Source organism: Natator depressus, chromosome 26, assembly GCF_965152275.1.
Source record: "Natator depressus isolate rNatDep1 chromosome 26, rNatDep2.hap1, whole genome shotgun sequence".
Classification (NCBI taxonomy): Eukaryota; Metazoa; Chordata; order Testudines; family Cheloniidae; genus Natator; species Natator depressus.
The window spans coordinates 4,427,510-4,452,197 of NC_134259.1; the positions used below are offsets into that span (position 1 = coordinate 4,427,510).

Consider the following 24,688-nt stretch of genomic DNA (forward strand, 5'->3'; position numbering starts at 1 on the left):
GACCTAGCCTTGCCCTCCTGTGTGCAAGGAGGGTTTCTATTAGTCTCCTATAATTTTACTGCTGGTTTTCAGAGAAGGTTCAGGGAGAGCACAGACCTTCTTTCCCAGATGGAGGCAGGTTCTTAGAAGTCTGCTAATTTCAGCCCTCCACAGAAGTGGCAGCAGTAGCACCCTGAGTGCCCAATCAGCAGCCCCGACCCCTGCCCGTCCCCTGTAATCTTCACCCTAATTGTGCTAATGGGAATGAATTCAAACACCGCCCTTGCAGGCGCCATCCTTTTGGTGTTCAGTCGTGGTTCCGCGCTGTTGAAGGGCCCCATTAAAGGCATTCATTCACTCTAGTTCATTGTCCCCATTCATTCATCGACATTCATTGGGATCATTCTGATCGCAGGCCGTGAGTGAATGGAGTCGGGGAGTCACAAAGCGTGCACATGTGTTCCGTCCTGATTTGCCATGAGTGAAGGGGGACACTTCAGATGAAGAATAACCAGCCTGAATTGCATGTTACATCCACTCTAATAGCCTGGGAGTTCATCACACTTAATGTTGAATTCACACCCACTGGCTGCTGCTTATTATTGAAGCTGGCAGTAGGCTTGGCACGGAGTTCAGTGGGCTTGATGCCAGTGCAACACGACTCTGTTGTACCATGTCTTGGCAGTGACCGTGGGCAGCTGAGGCCATACCCTTGCTCAGGAGATCCTGCTGTCTGCCCAGTAGCTAAAGATGTATTTGCCCAAATAGGAAAAATGGGACAGAAGTGAAGGATGACAAGGAATCTTTATAAAATCTGACCTTGGGCACTGTCTCGTTGTGCCAGTCAGAGATCAGGCAATGCTTGCATGAAGAAGCTCCTGCCTAAGCTAGAGTCCTCTGATTGCAGGCAACACTGAGCTCAGGATCAGATTCCTTACAGGAGCCAGACACCTAACTCCTTTAGGCTCCTTTGAAAATCTAAGCCATTACACGAAGGTGCTCAGTGCCTGGCTTGGGTCCTGATCCTGCAATTGGATGCATGCAGATGGGCCCGCTCCACATGGGCATAAAGGTTCACTTGTGCAGAGCCAGTTGTGGGCTCGGGGCCTTGCTTGGTTAGTACTGGAAGAAACCCCTGCTCTCATATTCAGTTACTTCTGGTTCCTGGCAGAGGTGCCATGAACTAACTCATTAGTCCCTCACCGTGGAGATGTGAGAGCCAGTGCTGTCTAGCCTCAGAAATAAAGGGGTGGGGATATTTTGGGTGATGGTGGGGATTTCTGCATTGGACATGGATAGGAAATCTCCACCAAGAAGGGGCACGTACCTGGAATAGGTGATGTCAGGGGACAGAGGTGTGGGGATCCCAGAATGGGAATAGCTAGGGCACTGCTGATGAGGGATTGCAGTGCTGGGTGTGGGGAGTCCAGGACTGGGGAAACAGAGAGGGCTGCAGATCAGGGACTGAGGTGCACTGGCAGAGCTCTGTCTGGGGAGCCCCGGCCTAGAATAAGAGGGATGGCTGCAAGTCAACAATTAGGCACACTGGCCGAGCAACTTGGAGAGGAAACTGACTCAGCACCTGCCTCTGCTGTGCCTGGTTTTAAACTGCCTCCCCGCCCCACTTTAAAAAAAAAAACCAACCATGAAAATTCCCATTATGGGAGAGCCCTACAGAATGTAATAGCGGATTCTGTCCTTGCTATGGAATAGCTAACGAACGTACAGCAAGGCTCTCATTCACAGGAAAGACTATATGGGTCAGATCCTCAGTTGCTATAAATCAGTGTCGTCTGGCTGACTTCAGTGGAGTAACGCCAGCCTACGCCAGTGGAGGATCAGCCCAATGGGTGCTCAGAGTAATTTCTAAAGAACCCCACTGCATTTCTATAGACCCCTCATGCTTTAATCCCTGTGACATTTTACAGGACTTTCCTGTCAGGGTCACCAATCAATAACATGAGCAAATATGTTTCTGAAATGCAGTTTATTATTATTTTCCCTCCCCAGTCAGAGAGGGACCTAGAAGGGAAATAAACCAGGAACAGTTAGAGCTGGTGGCTAAAATGCCCTAGCTGCAGCTAAAGGGCATTGTCCCCAGAAAGAGCTGAGCTTAGCACAGGCAGGCTGTAAGGTGCTCCGGGCAGGTAAAGCCCCCAGGAAAGTCATGAGATGGACGAAATTACCTAGTTGGATAGGGACGGCTCTTGGGGAACCTGCGGCTGAGCTGCTCCTGATAAGATTAATGAGCTCGGCTGCGCCCCCGCCCCCGCCCCCCCCCCCCCCCGGTTAAACAGATTGTCCCTATGCTGCCTGCTATAGCTGACCCTTTGCACTCTCTCTGGCTTCACCGGAAGATGAAAGGGTTTGTTCTCTCACTCGGAGACTCCTGGTGGGGGTGTGGCGCTCTACTGAAATCCAGCCCGCTCCCCAATGTCTATCAACTCAGCCCCATCTGTGGTCACCTGGTACCCTGCACCTTTGATCACAGTCACATAGGTGTAAATCCATAGGTGCTGGGAGGGCTGCTGCACCCCCTGGCTGGAAGTGGTTTCCATTATATACAGGGTTTACAGCTTGGTTCAATGGCTCTCAGACCCTCCACTATAAAAATTGTTCCAGCGGCCCAGTGTAAATCCATTGACTTTAATGGAGTCACTCTCAATTTACATCAGCGTACATGAGATGAGAAGCAGGCCCCATGTGTACAGGTACACTTGCTCAGGTTCACCTTCATTTCCATCAAGCCTCACGGTCTTACCAGTCCCAATAGCTGCCGTCCCTCAGAGACTGCCCATCGGACCCCTTCTCTTTGCCCTGCAGCAGCTGGGCTTGCACCAACCAAGCCTTAGGATTAGCACAACCTTAGCTAAACTGCCAGAGATGGGGACTAGACTGTGTGTTTCCTTCCCCCTACTTAAAAGTGGACAAAGTGGACGCTCCCTGCCACCTTTCCCATCTGCTGGGGAATCTCGTACTGCCATGAATTGTTGAATAAACATGAGATAGCATGCAAACAATCCTTGCCCCAAGAGCTGCTTGAGTTCCTCACAGCTAAGACCATCTCTGAGCCTCATAATTGCTACAAATCCACATGGAGTAAGCAGGATTCCAGAGGCTTGCTTTTAGCTGAACACAGCAAGTCTGGGAAGGATTTGATTGCCCTGCAGGAGGTGCTGAACAATGCAGGGAATAGGTGGCAAAACAGCAGTTGCCTAATTTGCTCAGTTCCATCTCCCCTCCATGGCCAGTGGTTAGAAATGGGGTAATTAAAGTCAGGCCATTTCCTGCAGGAGGGTGGATTGGAAAAGCAAACATTTCCAGCATGCTATGCCTGCTCTGAACTGCATCCAGGCTCCCTTTGACTTTCTCTCAATGGAACAGAAAACACACCGTTTTCAAAGCCAAGGCATCCTTCATTTGCAAAAATAAAATAAATAAAATGATTTCCATCCTTGAAAAGCAGAGCACAGGCTCCTGACTCTCTCTCTCCCCCCCCCAACCCCCCACCCCACACAGCTGCGGTATTGTTACATAGCTGCACACAAAGGATCAAGATGTTATTGTTACTGGGAGCTGTGCTTGAAAAGTTCCAATCTTCCCTCCTACTAGAAATATTCCTTGCCTTCAGTGTCAAATAATATGGGTGACAGCGGGGTCATGTTGCATTCCAGAGGGAAATAAACGTATAGCCAGTGCTCTGAAGAATGGGCTGACTACTCGTGGATGCAGGTGTAATAAGGACAGCCATTGTGCAAGCTTCCCCTACGTCGCGCTGCATTTCAGTCCTCAGCAACATCTGCTATTCTTGTCCTCGGCCCCAATGCATCTCAGTTCTGACCCATAGCACTCTTGTGCCTCCTACATAGCTCTGAGAATGTCCCGCCATCCTATCCCACGGCATCTCCAATCCCAGGACCCCATATAACTTCACCAATGCCCCTGACTCACAGCTCTGCCGCAATCCAGTTCTGGGATCCTCACCAGGCAAAATGACATCACATGGAGTGAGGCAACCCAGGATGCAACACTAAATGCATCAAGGTGCTTTTCAAACATCCCCATGAATCATGAAAGGCTGTTAAATCTTGGGTTTTGGGGCTCAAGCCATTCTCTGACAGAGATCTGGACGAGACCCACGCAAGGGGGCAGACAGCCCCACATCTGCTACTCTGGGGTTCTTATACCTTCCACTTAAACAGCTGGTGCTTCAAAAGTCAGAAGGCTGTACTAGCTGGACCTTGGGTCTGATCCAGCCTGGCAATTCCTTTGTGCCTCATAAAGCCAGAATCAGCAGCTGCAGTCCACATGGGGCAATGCTGCCAACACGACGACAGTCTGCCCAAATACTGTCCATTCATTATTTCTTTCCTACATTATTTATTTACTCTTTTGATGCTCTGTATTGCAGTAGCACCCAGAGGCCCCCCGTCAGGAATTGGAGCCACACTGTACTAGGCGTTGTACGGACCTAGAATGAAACCCTGTGCATCCCCCGAGAAATAATGTCTGAATAAAGCAAAAAGAGAGGCAGAGCCGGAAAAACAAGTGGCCCAAAGAATCCAATCTACTCTCAGCCTCATTTTGTCACATGAATTTCCAAACCTCATCAGCGATTTAATGCCAGAGCATGGTGCACACACGTGTCATATCAGTCATGCTCCCAGCACAAAGGAAACGTGTATGAGCCATAGCAAAATATTCCCAGGGTGGTGATGGTGGGGAGATCTTTTTAGTTTATTTAATTCCTAAGAGCATCTGGCTTTTCCCACTAATGAGTGACTCATACTGACATTAAAGTGTCGCTAATTGGAAACTTAGCTTTGAATCTCCTCTTTTCTCACAAGTTTGCTGAATCTTTGGAGATTCAGGGTTCAAACCTGCAAGGCACTGAGTGCCCCCAATCTCTCTTGAAGTCAGAAGATGTTCATGGGCTCTCTGTCTGTAAGCATCGGCGCCGACTCTGTGGGTGCTCCAGGGCTGGAGCACTCAAGGGGAAAAATTGGTGGGTGCTCAGCACCCACCGGCAGCCAAACTCCCCACCCCAGCTCACCTCCCCCTCCACTCCTCCCCTGAGTGTGTCGCGTTACGCGCTCTCCCCCCAGTAGAAGAGGAGAAGTTGGCACCTATGCCTGTAAGAAATTCATGCTCTGCTGATATCAGACACAATTTATTAGATAAGCTACAGGCAACAACAGGGAGCTGAGACTAAGACCCTGATCCTTCAAGTTCACAGGACTCTAACCTTTGAATAACAATCTCCCCTGGTTGTGAGCTGTACCCAGGTCCCCTCTCTTCCCATTACAAGTTCCTGGGAGACATTTCTGCATAGTCCCCAATAGGTGTTCCAGCCACATGGTGACAAAGAATCCCTAGCAATGAATAGCTCTTAGGGGTGTTGGTGGTAGGCAACAGTTCAGGAAGGGTTAATGAGAGATAACATGGCTTGTTGACTGACAGTCACACCCACCACCCTTCCTGGAGCCTGGCCTACACTTAAAGTTTAACCTGACCTAGCTACAGTGCTCAGAGGTGTCAAAAATACACACACTCCTGAGCACTATAGCTATGCCCACCTAACCCCAGAAGCAGCTAGGCTGATGGAAGAATTCTTCTGTCAAACTAGCTACTGCCACTCAGTTTGGTGGATTACCTACATGGATGGAAAAAACCCTTTCCGGAGATGCAGGAAGCATTTGCATGCCTGCGCTCTAACAGCGTAATTCTGGCACTGCAGCTCTGCTGCCATAGCTCCCAGAGTGTTGTAGACATAGGTGGGATGTGCACCCTCCTAGCTGACAGATGCAAAGTGATTGTTCTCCCTCCGGGAGGAGGGTGAACGGGACCTCGTATACCCAGCACTGGTTATTTTTGGGTCCTGGAACAGTGCGAGGCTGGCAGCTGATGCCGAGGTGGGTGACAGCTGAATGCCGAGCGCGGCTTTCACTTCAGATCCGAAAGGCCCTTTTCACTCATCTATTTCTGAATCAATAAAACATGATCTGCCAAGACGGAAAAAAAACAACCCCCAAAAAGACGGTTGAAAGGGTCTGCCTTGGCCCAGGCTCTAATCAGCCCCCAGAACGTCACTGCAGGGTGTTCTTCTGTGCTACCTCTGCCTCTGAGCCATGCTTAGGAAGCAGGAAAGGACTATCTCTTGTCCTGTGCTTGTACAGTGCCTAGCACAATGGTCCATGACCAGGGCTCCTAAGTGCGATGGTCATACAAATAATTAACAACAATCAGGGAGAAAAGTGAAGGGCTCAGAGCTGGAGTTCAGCTGCATGGCCAGAGGCCTGGTTTCTTAGCTGAACTATCCAGACCTCTCTAAAGCTGGAAGTTACATGGAAAAGGGTTCCCAGATGGGACTCTAGGTACTTTCCGTTTCCTGATCCCACCAGAAATGCCACAAAATCTCCCTTCCTTGTGGCCCTTCCAAAACCAGTCTTTGGAAGTGGCCAAGCCCTAATATATCCAAAAAATGGGTGACCCCATCCCTGCACACCACCTGGGTAACTGCTGCCTATGGAGGAGAAGTTGTGAATACCTTCCTGACCTCTGAAGTCCTATCAGCTAATGCCCAGAAGCATGGATTTGATTTTCCCACACTGGCCCCATTTCCTGCATAAGCTCTAGCAGCTTGTAAGACAACAAGCAAAAGTGCCTGAATGTATCGGGTAATGTAAAGATAGCATCATGTCAGCAGCTGTCATGATGATGTAATACTGCAGGGGTTAAAACGCCAGAGCCTTCTCTACACTAGGGCTCCTGCTATTGCTGCAACCAGTGGGAAATTTTAGGAGACAACCACAGTGTGGGCAAGGTAGGGAGGGGTAGAATTTGCCTAGGATCAGACAGCAGCAGAGCCAGAAACAAAACCCAGGTGCCTCCCAAATTTCCAACTTAACCACTAGATAGTGTGGCCTAGGAAAACAATGCAGTCCTCCCTAGCCCTGCTATCTACGATTAAAGCTGCAAGGATGGATAGGAAACCCACTTTCTGACGTTTAATGACCAGCTGGCGTAGTGAAGGGCTTGAACCTCAGGCCCCTCAAGCCAGTCACTCCCCAAGTGCCAGGAACTGCCTGCCCCGGCTGTTATTGCTGGGAATAAACCCTGGAAACATACAGAGGGGAATTGACCTCTCCATGGACAGTGAAAAGTTAAAAGTTGAGCAGCAGGTTGCCATGGAGATGGAGTTCTGTTTGTAATCTCGTCTTCTCTTTTCTTCCTCTTCCGACCTAATAAAGGGCAGCTGGTAACCAATGGGAAAGCAGGGCTCCATCGGTCTCCTTTGGCTTGGAGCCTCTGATACAAACACAACCATGGGCACTTGACAGCCTTCCAGGGCACAAGGCACCTACAACAGCCTGCCACTTCCCACTCCCCCTACCTTGTGCCCACTGGCGCAGTGCAGGTGTCACTGGATTTGCCTGCAGGAGCGCTCTTTCACCTTGAGTTAACTGATTGGCAATCGACTCAAGGCAGCTAATGTTATGTACGAGCTCGTATGGGCACTCCCCACGCGTGTGTCCTGGAACACGTCTCCCCAGGGGAGAATCTGCCTCACTAAGTTTAAGGCAATTCTGAGATTAGATACCATAATGATTGGTGAGACAGAGAGAGGAGGAAGGACGGAAGGAGAGAGTATCCCAAATCTTAGCTTGGAAATTGATGGCCTGACTCAGAAACTAGCTCCCAGGAGAGAAAGGATGTGGGGTTAGTGGGAGTTTCTGACCCTGACAGTCCAGCTGACATCCCCATGTTCCCTCTCTGAGAAAGTGTAACAAGGAGAATCGCTCTGAGGGCCGCCGCCACCAAGCTGAACAATTCAGTGTCACTGCTCAGGCTTCTCTCCTGCTGGCAGCATAAATGGGAGCTGGTTTCTACCCTACGCTCTGACTTCCCGTCTCCTTGAACGTTCACCTCCCTTCATTGCTGCTGTTCCATTCACCTGCACAGCTCACTTCACTCAGCTGCTACATTAGCATTCCATGAGGCACTCGCGTTCTGCCTCTCTTCACCCCCATCCACCCCTGACAGATTTTTCTCCCGGCCTGCCCCCCTATTTGCACTGTCACAATATTCCTCCCTCAAGTGACCTTTCCTGGCAGAATAAGCAGACAAGCCCTCCTGGTTGATTCCTTAAGCCCCTCATCTCAGGGTCAACTTGGGCCAAGCACTGCCTCTTCCTGGCTCTGCTGAGCTGTTAGCCCCAGGAAGGATCACCACTAATTTCCGTTGCACAAGCGCCCATGTGCGAGAAGAGCTGGGACTCATGAACATCTTCCCCTGGTGCATTTCCTTCCTGCCCCCATAGTCTTATAGCTGCAACATGACCAGACTCCTCTCCCCGGGTAGAACCTTGAACCTTCGTCCATTTCTTTAAACAAAGTTTTACCCTCTGATAAAAGGGAATCAGGTTTTACTCCCATTTGTGGTTACCTACTGGAGCTGCATGAGTCTCACTGGCTAGATACATGTAATTGCAAGCCAATGATGGGTGCTACAGACCCGCCTCTGTGCCAATTCACAAAGGAAATGCATTATTTCTACCCCCAGGTATGTAGCTCTAGCTCTTTAGTCAAGCAGTTCATGCTTTTAGTTCTAGAGGTCAACAGTTCAGTCCCCAATTTGTCAGCCATCTAGGGTGACCAGATGTCCCGATATTTGGGGCTCTCTCTCATATAGGCACCTATTACCCCCCCACCCCGATTTTTCATACTTGCTATATGGTCACCCTACAGCCATCATATAACAACTCCCCCGCCGCAGCTCATCATCTGGGTTTGAACCAAAGACCTACAGTATTGCATCACAGACCACCACCACCTGAGCTAAAGAAATAACTCCATTAGCCGGTAGCAGTAATAGGCTGTTAACTCTAGCCACGAAAGGATCCGTTTTGTAAGTGGGATGCAGCCAAGCTGGCAGTTCCAATTCCTAAGGGTTTGAACTCCCCTTTACTTAGAGTTTAGATTCCTTCAAAACCAAAACCAGTAGGCAAACCTTGCTTATCCAAGCATCACCCCATACTTTGTTATCTGAAACAGACATGTCCCCTGAGTGCATTCATTTTAATCTATGAACTGTGCAATTTAATATCTGCAATTACAGACCTCACTATGTAAGCCTTTATGTGCTAAAATCAGACTTCTCTGCATAAAGACTTGTGCCCTGTAGTCTCACAGTTCCAATAGCTCTCTAGCAGTCTTGCATTTAGTCCATACAAAGGGTTCCTCTGTCTGCCTATGGAGTTTCCAGCATGCCCACAGCATCTAAACACCATAAGCAGAATTAAGAAAAGCAACTTTTCTATCTGAAATGACCATACCTTCTATTCCTCTCTTGCTTGCGCTGTCAATTGTACTTGCTCTTCAGCCAGACCCTTGGCGGTTTTCATGTCCCACATTATTGGACAGATGTGACTCTACAGTAGTTGAAATAACAGCAAAGGCAACAGCTGCATTTTGTGCGAAGTAAGGGAGCAGTCTGCAGAGCAGAACTGGATTCAGACTGACATATGAAGGCTTCCACCATTTTGTAAGTCTCCTCTTTCTCTCCCCCTTCTCCTAGTGTTCTCAAGTGTGCATTGCATTCCCTCACTCCTGCTCTATTCAACTAGCCTTAGATGCAACCGCAGTTGCAGGAAATGTCTGGAAAATCCAGTTCCCTTTTTGTATTTTCTTCCTTCTCTCTTTTGAAGCTTGGCCCATTGTGAAGTCCGCCCCTTTAATTCCTGGCTGCCAAAGGAGGCAGTTATATCAAAAGAGAAATGTACATCAAACTTGCACGGAATATTCAATTAACTTTTAAACAAGATTGTCGGTAACCCGTTTGCAGAGATATCATTTAATTTTTTTTTTTTTAAATATACAGGCACTTACATTTCACAGAGGCATGTCTGCTGGTAGAGTAGCTGTCTTTGCTGCTGCCGCCGCCGCTGACATCTTGTTAAATGTCAATTAAAGATGTAAATGTTCCTTGCAATTTGCATGCTGAATTAGAACCTATGACATAGTTTTCTTTGCTTATGCAATATGGCAACCAGCCAAATTCATCCCTCTTACATCTGTGAAACCTCAATAAACTCCCCTTAGAAAATTCCATTGATGGCAAATGGTCTTGCATTATTACATGGCAAGGTCATATGAGGTTGTCGGATGGATGCCTTTTCTCTTAAAGCAGGATGTAGGCATGAGTCCAGCTGTGGGCTCTCTCACACAGCTGTCGAGAGCCAGTGCCCTAAGCCAGAAAAATGCTTATCTCCCCAAAGCAATCGGCTCAGGAGATGAGCCTTTGTCATAAATAATTGGCAATAATATTATCGTAAGGGACTAGCTTGCGTGTACGTGCACCGCTGCCCTCTGCTGCTTGGAATCAGGCTGTTTGTCACAGGCTTTATGTTGCAAACAAAGCTAACGGAGATTCTCTTTTAGCTCAAGTGGTAAATGGCTTTGCTTTTGCAGCAGGAGGATCCTAGTTCTATCCCTGTTGTTTCCAGCCCATGTGGCTGTGGTGAGCAGCATGGGGACAACACAGTAGCCCTTTCTTGCAGTCCTGGACCATGACAGGGTCCCTAGGAGCCACAGCGATACAAATAATATAATAATAGCAAAGGTTCCGAGCTGGTTAGGAAAAGCATCCAGACAGACTCTGCAGACCTTCCCAGCCATTTATTAACCAGTCCCCAACGTCACCCCTAATTTTAGATCATGCTCACTTTTTCTTTGTAATCTGTATCTCTTGAAAAGAGCTTCAAAGGCCAACACAGCAATGGTGCTATTGGCTCTATGCTTTGAATCTCCTCCCTGGGCCTGGCTTGCGCCAGAGCTTAACCGCACTTTTAGAGCGGGGTTTTTTTCCTTTCTGTTTGTGCACCTACAAAAAGTCTTGCAGGGAAAACCAAACTCAAGAGCAGCAAGGTAAACAGGCAACAGTCAAATAAATTAGGCAGCTGGTGACTTTTAAGGCCTCCCAGCCAACCAGCTGGGGGAAGCACAAGATCGAGGAGAAAGGAATACTGAGACACAGGAAAGTAAACAATCAGGCAGTAAGAAGAAATGCTCAGGTTTCCCACCAATGCTCAGCTACCCTGAAGTCCGCAGGGCCTCTGTTTAGCCCCAACTAGAGCTGGTTAGAAACGTGTTTTGTGCCAATTTGTCTCTGGTTTGATGAATTTTTGGTGAATCAAAACCTGTATGTTTTCCTGCCAGCTAGGCTGCTGGGGATTGGTCTTCCATAAGTAGGTCAATTTGGTGGCATCCACACTAGCACTCAACGTGGCTTATCCTCCATTGCACTGACAGCTGCGGATCTACATGCAGTGCATGGAGTTCTCATGGGGCTAGTGCCTGGGGAAGCGTACCTCTCTGCATGCCCTGAATGCCTCCTTTGAGAGCATGACCCAGTGTCACTCACAGGACAAGGCTCCCAAAGGGAAGGACGGAAGTTAACAGTCTGGGGATAATTAGCTCAGTCTGCCTGAGCCCAGTGTCCAGGGGAGGCCTGGGACAAGGGGGCAGCAAGCATCCCGGCGGCTAGTGTAACGCCGCAGGCTCAGGGCTGCCTGGGACTCAGCCACCGCTTTGCACAGTCTCTCGTCCGCACCTGCAGGGACATTTCAGGGTTACTGACGCAGCTCCTGGTGGTGTCTTGCACGGGGCAGAGAACTGCGCCCAGCAGGATTTAATCATTTTACAGCCACAGGCTGATTGTCACTTAGGAGCATCCCAAAGCTTTCCCTCTCTTTGAGAGGGCCACTCCATTGCCTCCCCCCAGCTCTCTCTGTCCTGGTGCCCTTCCCTAGCCACCCACCTACCCACCCATGTGCCCTTCCCTGTCTCTCTCTCCCACATGGGTCACCAGAGTATCTGAATGCACAGACACCCTGCAGCCTTCAGGCCCTTGTGGTGGGTTAATGAGCAGGAGGGTATCCCGCTGTCGAACGGTTCTGTTGCTTTGCATCCCTGCCATAGCCAGTGGCCCTCCTACGCCACAATCTGAGCAACCTGCTGCTCTGCCCAGGCTGTGGCTTTGGCCTCTTCTGCGTCTCAGCCAATGCCCCCAGCGCTGTTGCTCCTCAGGGGTTGTTATCTAGCAGCCTCTTGAGAAGTTCCGTCACTTTGAGGTCTGTTTTATAGTCCCTATAGCTTGAACCACAGGCTATGCCTCAGAGTTTGGCTACTCTAGAGTGGGAAGGGGCAATTTCCAGCCTGAAGAGACTTTCCCGGGCTCCTGCTCATCCAGCCAGCGTGCTGAGACTTGCAATGTAGCCAAAGCTGCCTGAGCACATACCTGGAGTGGGGAACTAGTCCCCTCTGCTCATCTGCTGTGGCTACATTACTATGATTCGTGTGCTAACTCAATCAGAGCTAGCAGAGATGTGTCTACCCACTTCATTACACCTCCTGCTCCATTGCAGACATCAGTCACAACTCCCCTTGACCACAACCTCTTGATCTCTGGCCTCAGGCGTCTCAGCACCTCTCCCATCCCTCCAGTCCAGCTAAAGCACTTTCGCTGGGACCATCCCTCTTTCCTGCTGTCCCAGTCACTTCACCACCACCCGCCTCCATCCTGCACCTCTCTTTCCCCTCAACTCACTCCACGCTCCTTCTCCTCACCATGCCTCGCTCCACCTCTGTTCTCGTTCCCTCAGGCTACCCCATTCCCTTGGCACATCCGCCCACTTCCCAATGTCTCTTCATCGCTTTATCTTTGAGTGGATCATTTCGATTTAAGCAGGGCCTGGACCTTGCTGAGTGCTCTGTGTGTGTTGCCAGAGGCAAGCCATGGCATTTGTAGGTGGACTGTGGTCTGGACTGCAACCACAATGAAGTGTGGGCTTGCCAGAGGGCTGTGATCCAGGGCCATCTCTTGAACTAATACGATAATGCTTTAGAGAGGGCTCAGGAGTAGTAACCAAGACACACTGACAGGCCCTCGAGGGATAGCTCACACTAGGTCACTTCTGTTCCCAGCACCCCTGATTCCAGCCTTGTTAACGAGTGTAGCGGTGAATAAGAAACCTCACTCCTTGCTTGGGCCAGCCTATATCATGCACCCTACTCCCTCCCCTCTCGCTGCCTCTAAAGAGACCAAACAAGTCTCATCCTTGACGTCAGATGGCCTCTGTTCAAGGTCAGTCCGTTTTGTCCAGTTCCACCCTGTGAATGCCAACACTCCAGCAGCTGCCCCCTCACACTCTTCCCCCAAGTGCCGGAGGCGTTCCCTGTGCTCCTTCTCCACAGCCCCGTTGGTAGGAGCTATCAGTCAGCCACTTTTGGGGAGGGCTCAGTAGAAGGCCCCCTTCCCTCGCATCCAGCTTGCTCATCCAGCCATTCCCAGCTTGCAAGTGCACAGAGAACAGGCTCAGCCCTCAGGGGAGGACTTGCGTTTATTAGTACAGTTGTTAGCGAGGGTACCAATTATGGCATATGCCCATTCTCCCCAGCACGGGAGCAGAGTGCCAGCCTGGAGTATCTTTGCTTTTCTCCCCTCCGGTGAGCCAGGCATTGTCCCCATTCTCCAGAGTGGAGACCTGGCTTGAGGAACCCTTGTTTTCTGCACTCCCAGAACAGAAAGCCCAGCCTCAGGCACCCCAAACCACTCAGCAGGGCTTTTAAGGGAAGTAGCTTTTGAGTTCTCTCTTTCCTGTGAGAATCTAATGTTCATTTGCCTCCCACCACTCTTCCAGCCCTGCCTGCAGTGAAGAATGACTAAGGTGGTGGGTGGAATTAGAGTGAATTAAGACCAATTTAGTAGCCCGCAGCGCCGAGTGAGGCTGTCATATTGGGAACTGGGTCTGTTACAGACACAGCTGGATGTCTCCAACACTAGTGAACTGAAGGGCTGAAGGGTACAATTGTGTGTGTGTGTGTGTGTGTAGCTCAGATGTGAGAGACCGTGCAATTGTGGCTGTGATTGTGACAGAAAACGTACGTGTGCAACTGTGTGTGAGACAAAAGGCCAGCTTTTGTGTGGCAGCCCCATGTTTTGCAGGTGCACTTTTGCATGTGCAATTAATGGCACCAACAGTTTTGGCACCCACAGTATATTGCACCAGTGATTTTTTTGCACTCAGAATTCACGGCACCAGTGATTTTGTATCCATAGATAGATGTCCAAATGGCAGGGTTTGCATGCTGTCAAAATAGCCCCTTTTAACATTAGGTCCTGAACTGGGTATGAGACTGTGAAGCTTTGTGCAATGTCAGGTGCATCCAAGTGTGCCTGTGTGGATTTGGGCGTGCTACTGAGAGCGAGTGTGATTACAAGGGGGTGCATGAGGCTGTGGATGTCTTAAGATGAACCTGACAGGCTCTCCTCTGGTGAGGTATTTAATCAGGGTCTGGAGTGATGGAATCAGGAATTCAGATAGTGCAGCCTCATTAGGACTTTTGTTCCAGGTGGTGCACTCCACTGAGATCACGTCTGCTCACACTCCTACTCACCACATCACTCAGCAAGAAAAACAACCTCGCTGGCTGTATTTGAACAATGAGCATTAAGTATAGGAATAAACACTTAGGAGATAGATGGGATTAGGCACTGCTTTTTCGCCTCAAACGAGCTGGGCTACAGTAGGCCTTAGGTCACAGAGACAATGAGTTTGCTGGTCTCAGTTTAGCACATTGATATTTATTTTTCCACATGGAAAAGAAAAATATAATTAGTCTCAGTTGGCACTCTCCGGTTGAAAAGGATACAGGACTAACCAGGAGGAGGGGACAGCAGGGCAGGATTAAGGGGCACTGGCAGAGCTGTGAGGAGGTTCAGGACTAAAATAATACAGCGCTGTATCAAGTGGGGGAGCAAGGATCTCAAGGCAAATACCCTCATCACATGATAGGGGTTAGTCTCCAATGATTTAATGATATAGACCCTGTAGGTCAGGATGAAGGTGCATTGACAGAGCTATGCACACAGGAATCTTGTACAGAACTTGCCCACACTGTGCCTGCCTCTCAAACGTTACAAATTTTAAACATTTGCCAAATTTACCCACACATTTAGAAAAGCAACACACACTCTATAGACCCCAAACTCCAAATTCTAAATGAGCACAGAAAATCCACCGACACCGCAAACTAGCGAGCCAACTTAAAAAGGGAGCGAACCCCAACACACGAAAACCTGCCAGCATCTGCGGGCATCCTCCAAACTTCTAATCTGCTAGGGGGCAGTGAGAGGCTGGGCTGCTGCGTTCCATGATGCCCAGCTGTCTGGACGCCACTAGAAGACGAGAGTACCTGTGGGGGGTGACGGCACAGAGCATTCCTCTGCTATGGCATCGCTAAACCCTCAAGTGCTGCTTTTGGCTGCAGAAACAGAACCCTGATCTTCCCATCATTGGCATATGAAACCCCATTAGACCCAAAGACAACACTGGCACCCTCACAGACCAGTAAGAGTTTCTCACATGTACACTCACACAAGCATCCATATTCTAAACACACCGCCATGAATACCGAAATACACACAATGAACACACACTAACACACGTGCACATGCATCCCCCCCACACACATAAAGGCACTCACATCTACAGAGACATACACCCACACAAACAATAAGCCCTTTCACCCTCACACTGTTTGCTTCTCCCTCTCCACTAACACGACACCCACTCACTGCCTTCCCACAGCAACTTATTTCTTATGCAAGAGATCAGTCCTTTTCTTGAATGTCGTACGGAGCTGGGAACAGTTATTGCAGTTCTAGCTCTTATCTTCCCAGACGGTACATGGATTCCCATCGTAGCAGAGCCGGATGTATAACTCAACTCCCCTGCACTCTAACTGAACCAAACTAGACCTTGAGGCTCTCATACCAGAAAAATGTTCTCCACTTTCTTCCATAAGGAACTTTTCAAGACTTAGTGCAAGGAAGGAGCTGAGCCCGAGATAACCGGCCGTGCTGCTCCGACAGAACTCACTGAATAACTCGTATTAAGCAATGAATATTTCTTGACGTTCCTGTGCTGGGCAGCACAGAGTTACTGGTTTCATATTGGGCAAGAGCAATACCTGGCTTTTTTGGTGATCTCTGTCACTCTTTGTGTCTCAGCCATGTGTGTTGTAATTTGTAGAGCTGTGAGCTAGGCTGTGTGCGCTATGATTCGACATAGGGCTGTACAGAAAACACACACGGAACAATACATGCGTTAAATTCTGGGTGCTGGGTGTGCAACCAGTATGCACTGTATATTGTGTCTACATTGTGCATTGTCCATCCACTGTGATGCGTGTGCCCTGGGCATGTTGTGTGTGTAATTTGCATTGTGTGTTGCATGTGATGTGTGGGCACTTAGGTGTATGTCAGTTGCACTGAGCACTGCGTGTTGTGTCTGCACTATTCATGTTGTGTATTGCCTATGCACAGGGCATACTGCGAGTGCACCGTGTGTGTTGCCTACATCCGATGAAGTGAGCTGTAGCTCACGAAAGCTTATGCTCAAATAAATTGGTTAGTCTCTAAGGTGCCACAAGTCCTCCTTTTCTTTTTGCGAATACAGACTAACAGGGCTGCTACTCTGAAACCTACAGGATTGAGTTAGACAACTCCAACTGATGAGCTGATGAATCAACAGCGCCTGGATCTTATCCTTACCCCCTTTGGTTCTCTGTCCTCCTGTCAGTTCTCCTTCCCTGCCTGGGACTCCCCCCTCCCTCTAGTCATAGGTGCTGGAACGAGGGGTGCTGCTGCACCCTGTGGCTTGAAGTGGTTCCCATCACACACAGGGTTCACAGTTTAATTCCATGGCTCTCAGCACCCCCACTCTACAAACTGTCCCAGCGCCCCCGCCTCTACTGATTCAAGTCCACTTACAGTCTCTCCCGGGACAAGTCCAACCTCTTAACAACCCTCTCATGTTGCCGCAGTGACTGGATCGAAACTCCGGCAGACCCGGCACCCCTGACATGTCCCCAGCCCCAGGCAGCCGAGCTCAGCTTTCTGTCCCCCTGCATCTGATGAAGTGGGTTCCAGCCCACGAAAGCTGATGCCCAAATAAATGTGTTGGTCTCTAAGGTGCCACAAGGACTCCTCGTTACTTTTGCTGATACAGACGAACACGGCTTTCCCCCCGAAACCTGTCCCCGCTTGTCCTCTCTCCTCTAGGGCAGGGAGCGCCCTGTCCAAAAGGGCTTATCCCCCCGGTGCCTCTCCACCAGCCTGCTGCTCATCTCCCCCGGGAACCCCGCTATCCAGAGACAAAGTGCAGCCAGGCACCTGCCCGAACACGCAGCCCGGCCCCTTCCCCCTGCACCGGCCTGGGGCCCCGCTAGGGACGGGGGTGAAAGAAACTTACGCTCCCTGGCGTCGCGCGGGTCTCCTGCGCCCTGGCCCGCTCCATGGACGCGCTCAGCGCCGCCGAGCTCCTGCCGGCGAGTTGGCTCCTCGCCCGGCCGCAGCTCCCCGCTCCAGCCCCGGCAGGAGCAGCCCGGGCTGGGCGCGGGGTGGGGGGAGGCGGAGCTGCGCTCTGCACGCCCCGCGCTCATTGGCGGGCCGGCTGCAAGCCCAGCCAGCGGGCTTTGTGTCCTGGATGACAGCTGGGCATTTAGCAGGGACCCCCCCCCCCACTTTCCCCGCCCGCTAGCTAAAGCATGCACCGACACCCCCCTTCCCCAGCCGCCCCTTCCCCTTGCAAGCAGAGCCGGGCCCTGCCTTAGTTCCCGGGTTTGCTGTCACCTTTATGATGGGGGGGGGGGGGAAGCCAGGGGAGTGGGAACAATGTGTACAGTGGGGGTGCTGAGAGCCATTGAACCAAATTGTTCACTGGGTGTATGATGGGAACCACTTCAAGCCAGGGGGTGCGGCAGCCCCCCTCGTTCCAGCATTTGTGGGGAAAGCGGGGTGGGATTTAGAGATGGGAGCGCGCTGGCTGGGGCTGCACTGTCTCGCATCTCCATCTACCCCTGGGCAGAATGGCTGCACCATGCAACCCGCTCAGAAGGCCCCACTCCCACGGGTGACCGTGAGCCCAGGTGTAAATGACAACACAAGGGGCAAAGCAGGGGGAGAATCAGGTCCCATCCTGTTGAATCCAACACAATGTTTCATAACGATTTAAAAAAATGTCCAGATAGTCTCTCTCTCTCTCATATGTGAAGGTGGCATGTAAGCACCGATACCAATCGCCCATTACTATCTTCCATCTCCTAATCCGTTGTGGAAAACTCCCTAACAGGGATGAAGGCAATAACGGCTTGGTAGTAGCTGTCTGAGCCATCCGACAGAGATCCTGCCTCCAGAATTGTTGGAGCATCCTAAAGAACTCGACAGCATCCTAAAGAACGCTCTATTCCGTTCGATAGGACACATCAAAAACCTTTAGAAAGGTGATAATGGCCTGTGAAATTCTGTAGGGCTTTTCCATAAGGGAGAACTGGGCAAATGGTTTGCAGTAATCTAGGTAACAAATTTCATCTCTTCTCCCCCCCGCCCCATCTTTAGGAGAGATCTTATTCTCTATTAAATTATATAGAATTTTAGAGTCACTCTGATTATTTGTTACTACTTATAATTATTGCTACAGTACTGTCCAGTCATCGTCAGGATGCCACCGTGCTAAGAAATGTACAAACACATGATAAAAGACAGCCCTTTCCCTGAGGGGCTTGTAATCTACTTGGGCAGTTCTACAGAACCCTATTGATTTCATCCCTATTTGGTTCTATAGGACTTTTCTTTAAGCAAATATTAATATACTTCTGTGCATCTTCTGGGACTGAGCAAGGGTGATGGAAGTGGCATAAGACTAGGTTTTCTCATGGCATTTTGGTGTTTCTGCTCTTGAGTGGCGTCCATCAGGTGGGACTACAAAAACAGAAAAAAATTAAATTAAAAAGAATGAGCTAGATTTCTGCAAACCTCAATAAAGATCTTGTTCCATTTGAGGCTGAAATCCTTATTCTAGCTGATCCTGTTCAAACTGGGTAGGGATAATGTGTGTTTTCTCACATAGGTGCAATGCCCATCTGTCTATAGCGAGGCATGATAATATATTTATCTGGATGTATCTGTTGAGATGTACATATGCATGTCCAGCCAAAGTTGGCATGGACATGTAATGAGTGACGTTGGTGTATGTGTAGGTATGGGAGACAGAGTAGTCCAGTGGCTCAACAGGCTCTGAGACAACCTTACGTTGAGTAAGTCACCCAATTTATGTGCCTCAGTTTCTCCATCTGAAAAATGTGGAATAATACTTACCCACCTTATAGGGATGTTGTGAGGATTATCACTGTTATTTATTTCTATTACAAGAACACCGAGAGGTCTCAAAAAGATCAAGTCCCATTGTGCTATGCACTGTACAATCAAATAGCAAATCACTGCCCTGTAGGAATTACAGTCAAGTCAGAAAACTGGAATAGATGCACACAAAGTACTATATTAAGCAGCACTAATTGTGGGTGTCTGTAATGTGCATTTATCCATGCATGTTGCATATGGACATGTATCTGTCTGACTATGTCTACACTGCAGAAAAGGTGTGCTCTTAACTGAGTTAGCTAACCTGGGTTAAAATAGCAGTGAAGACAGGGCAACTTGGCTTTTAACTTGGGTTACCAGCTCAAGGTCAACCACAGGGTGCCCTTTAGGCATTTGCACGAGTTGCTAACCCAAGTTAAAAGCTGAGTTGCTGTGTCTTCACTGCTCTTTCAACCTGAGTTAAGGGCACACCTTTTTTGCCGTGTAGACATAGCCTGTGTAGGAATGCGCTGTGGGTGTTCATAGGTATGAGCACCTCTGGAATCTGCTGTCCAGAGCGGTGAGTGCACCAAGAAGTAATGAGCCCTGTCTCTACTCTGGGGATGAAATGCTGCTGTGTAATAGTGGGGTATGTCCCACAGATCTCCTTTGGGCTTAGCTCGTACAGCTCCGCTCTCCCTTTGTCTAGGGAAGCTCAGCTTCCTGACCCCTCCTGCCCTCTCCCTCTTTACTGAATGGCACATTATTGCAGAGGGTTAGATGTGCTGGGAAGCAACACCCTAGCCAGCTTTGCTATATCACCTCCTTAGAGTGACTTAGAGACCTTGCAAATAGCTGCATTCTGGGGGGTGATGGGGAGTGTTCTCCACAACCCACTCCCTCTGCTCATTCTATCACGTGGACAGCTTCCCGCCTGGAACCTTACACCCTTTAAGGGAAAGCCCTATAGAATGTAACAGGGAGGAAAACCAGTAAGACTTTATAGAAACTGAACAGGATCCTGCAGAACTGTAGCTCACGAAAGCTTATGCTCAAATAAATTTTTAGTCTCTAAGGTGCCACAAGTCCTCCTGTTCTTTTTGCGGATACAGACTAACAAGGCTGCTACTCTGAAACCTAGAAACCTATAGTTTTTAACAGAGAATGAGAGCTTCCCTATGTATTTTTGAACCTTCCTATAGAAGGGAAAGAATTGCCTATTACATTCTGCAGGATGGGTGGACATTTTGTACTGCTCTGTATGGGGCTTTTCCATCAGGGAAGGTGTTTCTGCCTCCCGCTTTCTCACCCATTCTCTAATTCTTTCTTCCTACAGTAAGATGAGGTTTCCCTCCCTCCCATGTTGAGCAGACCTGTTTGCAATTGATAAGCTGACTTAGCCCTTTGGAATGCACTGGCTGGCTGGGTAGCCAGCAGCACATCTGGGCTTGCACCACATGCTGCAAGACTGTCTGCCTCTCAGCCAGGTGGAAGGTGGGAGCGCTCTCTCCCTGTCTTGAGCCCACACTTGCACCCGAGGAGGGAGAATGGGCCAACGTCACCCCCGTCCCCAACTTCAGTGCATTTTGGCACCAGTCCAAAATCTGGGTGTCTGCAGATGTTTTAAAAGCTGTCCTGTCAACCTGAGATTTGCCAATGCCACTGTCAAGTGGAGCACATGCCTCACATCTCACAGCATCTATGGCACAGAGGGGAAATCAGAGGAGTGGCAGCAGCAGAAGGAACCATCCTGATACTAATACTAGTGCCTAATGCTGTGCAAAACCTTTGCGCGGCAGTGGGAATCTTACTCCGAGAAGGGGTTGGCCCTTACAATCCCCACAGCAAAGCGAGGCACTTTCTCAGGCAATGCAAATGCACACACATGGTACCGCAGTGTGGAAATGCAGAGGTGGGGCTGCATCGTCACACTGCCAGTTCTGGAAAGGCAGGAAAGACAGTTCATCAGTGCCAGAAATTAACCAAACCTCACACAGGGCTGTGAATGTGTAACCAGAGACAGAACATGCCCTATCCACTCCGTGGTCTGTCCGCTCTTCTGGTCCTGTAGAGCCAACTGTAATGGCCTATGTCCCAGCCACTCTAGATTCCTGAGCAGGACCTTGGAACAACCAAAGAATAGACGGACAAGGTGAGGTAGGCAATATCTTTTATTTGACCAATTTCTGTTGGTGAGAAAGACACTTTTTCAATCTTACACCGAGCTCTGAAGAAGAAAAGAAGAAGAAGAAGAAGAAGAAGAAGAAGAAAGAGCTCTGTTTCAGAGTAACAGCCATGTTAGTCTGTATTCGCAAAAAGAAAAGGAGTACTTGTGGCACCTTAGAGACTAACCAATTTATTTGAGCATAAGCTTTCGTGAGCTACAGCTCACTTCATCGGATGAAGTGAGTTGTAGCTCACGAAAGCTTATGCTCAAATAAATTGGTTAGTCTCTAAGGTGCCACAAGTACTCCTTTTCTTTTTAAAGAGCTCTGTGTAAGCTTGAAAGTTTGTTTCTCTCACCAACAGAAGTTGGTCCAATAAGAGATATTACCTCACCCACCTTATCTCTCTAATATCCTGGGATCGACACGAGTACAACACTACCGCATACAAGAAAGAGACTGGCAGGCTCCACGGAATCCATCCCGGGTTTCACACTGAGCTCACTGCACCCTGGGATCTGACTTGGAGAGTACGGCTTGCTGTGTGAATATACAGAACTATGCAAACTTAAGCAGCAAAGCTAGATTCTCCCCTGCCTTATATCAATGCAAAGTGGGTGCAAAATGCCACCAAATCAGAACCCTCCACTTACACCAGTGGCTGCATTTCACATCAGCTGTACTCTGATATAAACAGCATACACACTGTGGCAGGAAAGAATCAAACATAGTTCATGTCCCTCACTGTCGAGCCTCAGTGCCTTGATTTAAGGAGCTCCTACTAAGCAGACAAGACACACGCCCCTTTCTTTCTTTTCCTTTTTTGTATTGCTTGCTGGCAGCTCAGCTAGCTTCTCTGCTGATTTGTGCAATGCTCCCACAACACCATGTGCTGCCTGGTTGCCTTGAAAGCAGTCAGCTGGAATTTGCTATTTTAGGACCTAAAACTGAAAATAAAATATATTAATGTGTGCACAAAGGGGCAATTTAACAGGATTTTACCAGGAGGAAAAATGTTAGGATTCGTTTTCAGTTTACTGGAACTTAATATTTCATAGTTAAAGAAAGGAAACTAAAACCCAAAGCCAAGAAGTTGATTGTGTCAAATGGCCTAGTGGTCAAGTCACCAGCCCATTGGATGTGGTCCTGAGTTTGGCAGGCTTGTAGTGATCTAATTCCATCCATCCTTGTGGTTGCAGATGGAGCTGCTCAGAAGATAGTGATGGGCAAAGCTCTGAAGGGAATAGGGTTGTGGTGGGCCCCAGTTCTCTGTTGTGCCATTCAGGTGCTTGCTGCAGACATGGAGGGATGGGGCAAAATTGGCTTTGAGTCACCTTTGTACCTCCCCTATTTTGGGCCTAGCTCTTGCCATAAATTAGTGCAGTGTCAGGACTAATCTAATTTATACTCTGTCTGCAACAGCCCCCTATGGGCCATCAACCAGCTAAGAATAGCAGAAGGGCATGGGCTCTCTGGCCACACGTGTCCTTCATCCCTGAACACCCTGCTATGTCCCCTGTGCAAGAGGCAATGATGGGGAGCGGATCCGTAGCCATTCTGACAGTTCTATCCCACCTGTACACAAGGGGTATTTCCTGGAGACAGTTTCCATTCCCTTCACGCCACTGCAGAAATGTAAAGGGGCCACAGGGCAAGAACAGCTGGACCCCTGGTTTGTATTGTTATAGGACCTGAACGCTTCCATTGCTGCCTCTCATTCTGCCTCTTATCACACCCCTTTCCTTGAAATGAATCCCATTCCGAGATAAAACTCAAAGCCACTGATTCATGCATCACGCACAAGTCAGAGCTCGCCCTGTCTGCCGTCCTCGCCCCCTCAAGCCAGTCTGACGATCTCATATTACCTCATCTCTTAAAATCACCTGGCAGGTTTCCCAGGCCAAGGTAGCTTTGGAGAATTCTGGCAATGGGGAACACAAAGAAATTTGCTTAAAGAGTTCAGTGTAAACACCCATTTATCCCCCTTATTTTGGCAAATGAATTGACCTGTAGGACAGAGGCTATGTCCCGAGGAGACTCCTCTGGCCAAGCAGTCAGGCAGCGTCATCGAGTATCTGCTTTTGCTCCCAGAGCATTTGTGCACAAACAGATCACTAAATCTGGAGTTGCATGGACTGAGTGAGGGTGGAATTACCACCAGCAAAAGCACCTTCTTATAAGGTGAAATAAAGGAATTTAACCCCCACCCCTAAGCCAAAGAACTCACTTAGCTGTAATATCAGAGGATCACATAACTCCCTGCACCAGTGCTAGGGCCAGAGGAGAGGCTGTGTATGCTTCTCCTATTCTGCTGCTACTAGGGGGCCAAGGCATAGACCAGGGAGCTGTCTTAACTTGTGCATCCCTCTGCCATAGTCCCTCTGGGGCCTGAGGCAGCAGGAAATAGCCAGAGCAGAGATCTTCCCCAGCCATGGCTCCTCCTTACCGTGTCTCACACCCACACTGGAATGTCCCCTCCTTGGCCCGGGCTTCTGCAAAGGTAACAGAGGAGTCAGGCTCTAAAAGAGACAGGCACCCCAAAGAGTATGTCAAAATAGACTTTCACTGCAAGGCTGCAATTCCTGGCTCTGAACCAGAGCTCCTTGCTTTAGGGTGACTATACGTCCCATTTTGGCCGAGACAGTCCCTTTTTTAAGCCCTGTCCCGGCCGTCCCGACCTTTTTGGCAAAACTGGCCATTTGTCCCATTTGCTCTTGCCAACTGAGCATCAGAGAGCAAAAAGGCCAGCCCTGTGTAGGAGGGAGGGCTCAGGAGAGCAGCTCAGGCTGAGCCAGCCTTGAGTGGGCGGGCGGCAGGGGGTCTTGGGCCCTGCATGCAGGAGGTAGAGGGGAGCTTCTGGCTGGCCAAATTCACTTAAAAAGAACAGGAAAGCTGAAAAGGAGAAGGGGAGAGGAAGGAAGGGCAATTTGTTACGGGCTCCCTCCAAAATATGAGGTTTTAAAATTCCTGTTATTTGTATTACACTAGTGCCTGGAGAACCCAACTGAAATCAGGGCTCCACAATGCTAGGGGCTGTACAAACACATAGCGAGAGATAGCACCTACCCCAATGAGATTACAGTCTAACTAGACAAGACAGATGATTAAGTGTTATTGTCCGCATTTTACAGATGGGGAACGGCGACACAGAGACTAAGGTGCAGATCACAAAGGCATGCTTGCTTTCAGTGGAAAGCTAGGAGCCCAAACATTTTTGTGGAGCTGCACCTAAGTGTCTTGTCCAAGATTACAGAAGGTGTCTGTGACAAAATCATGAATCAATCCCAATCAATCATTTGAGTGGCGGTTCACAGGCCCACCCATTTAAACTTGCTTCTAAAATA

General features: G+C 49.3%; 1 protein-coding gene across 4 annotated transcripts in view; it reads right to left on the reverse strand.

Annotated features, from left to right (window-relative positions):
- Positions 1-17,422, reverse strand: part of LZTS1 (leucine zipper tumor suppressor 1) — a 41,804-nt gene extending 24,382 nt beyond the window's left edge. For 2 of the 4 annotated variants that reach the window (XM_074940356.1, XM_074940355.1), the window contains exon 1: positions 17,294-17,422. The gene's annotated coding sequence lies outside the window, so the exon portion shown is untranslated. Of the gene's footprint in view, positions 1-9,313; positions 9,814-9,866; positions 10,077-17,293 lie in introns of those variants that run through there. The other 2 variants (XM_074940357.1, XM_074940358.1) reach the window with 2 other exon arrangements.
- Between the last annotated feature and the right edge of the window lie 7,266 nt (positions 17,423-24,688).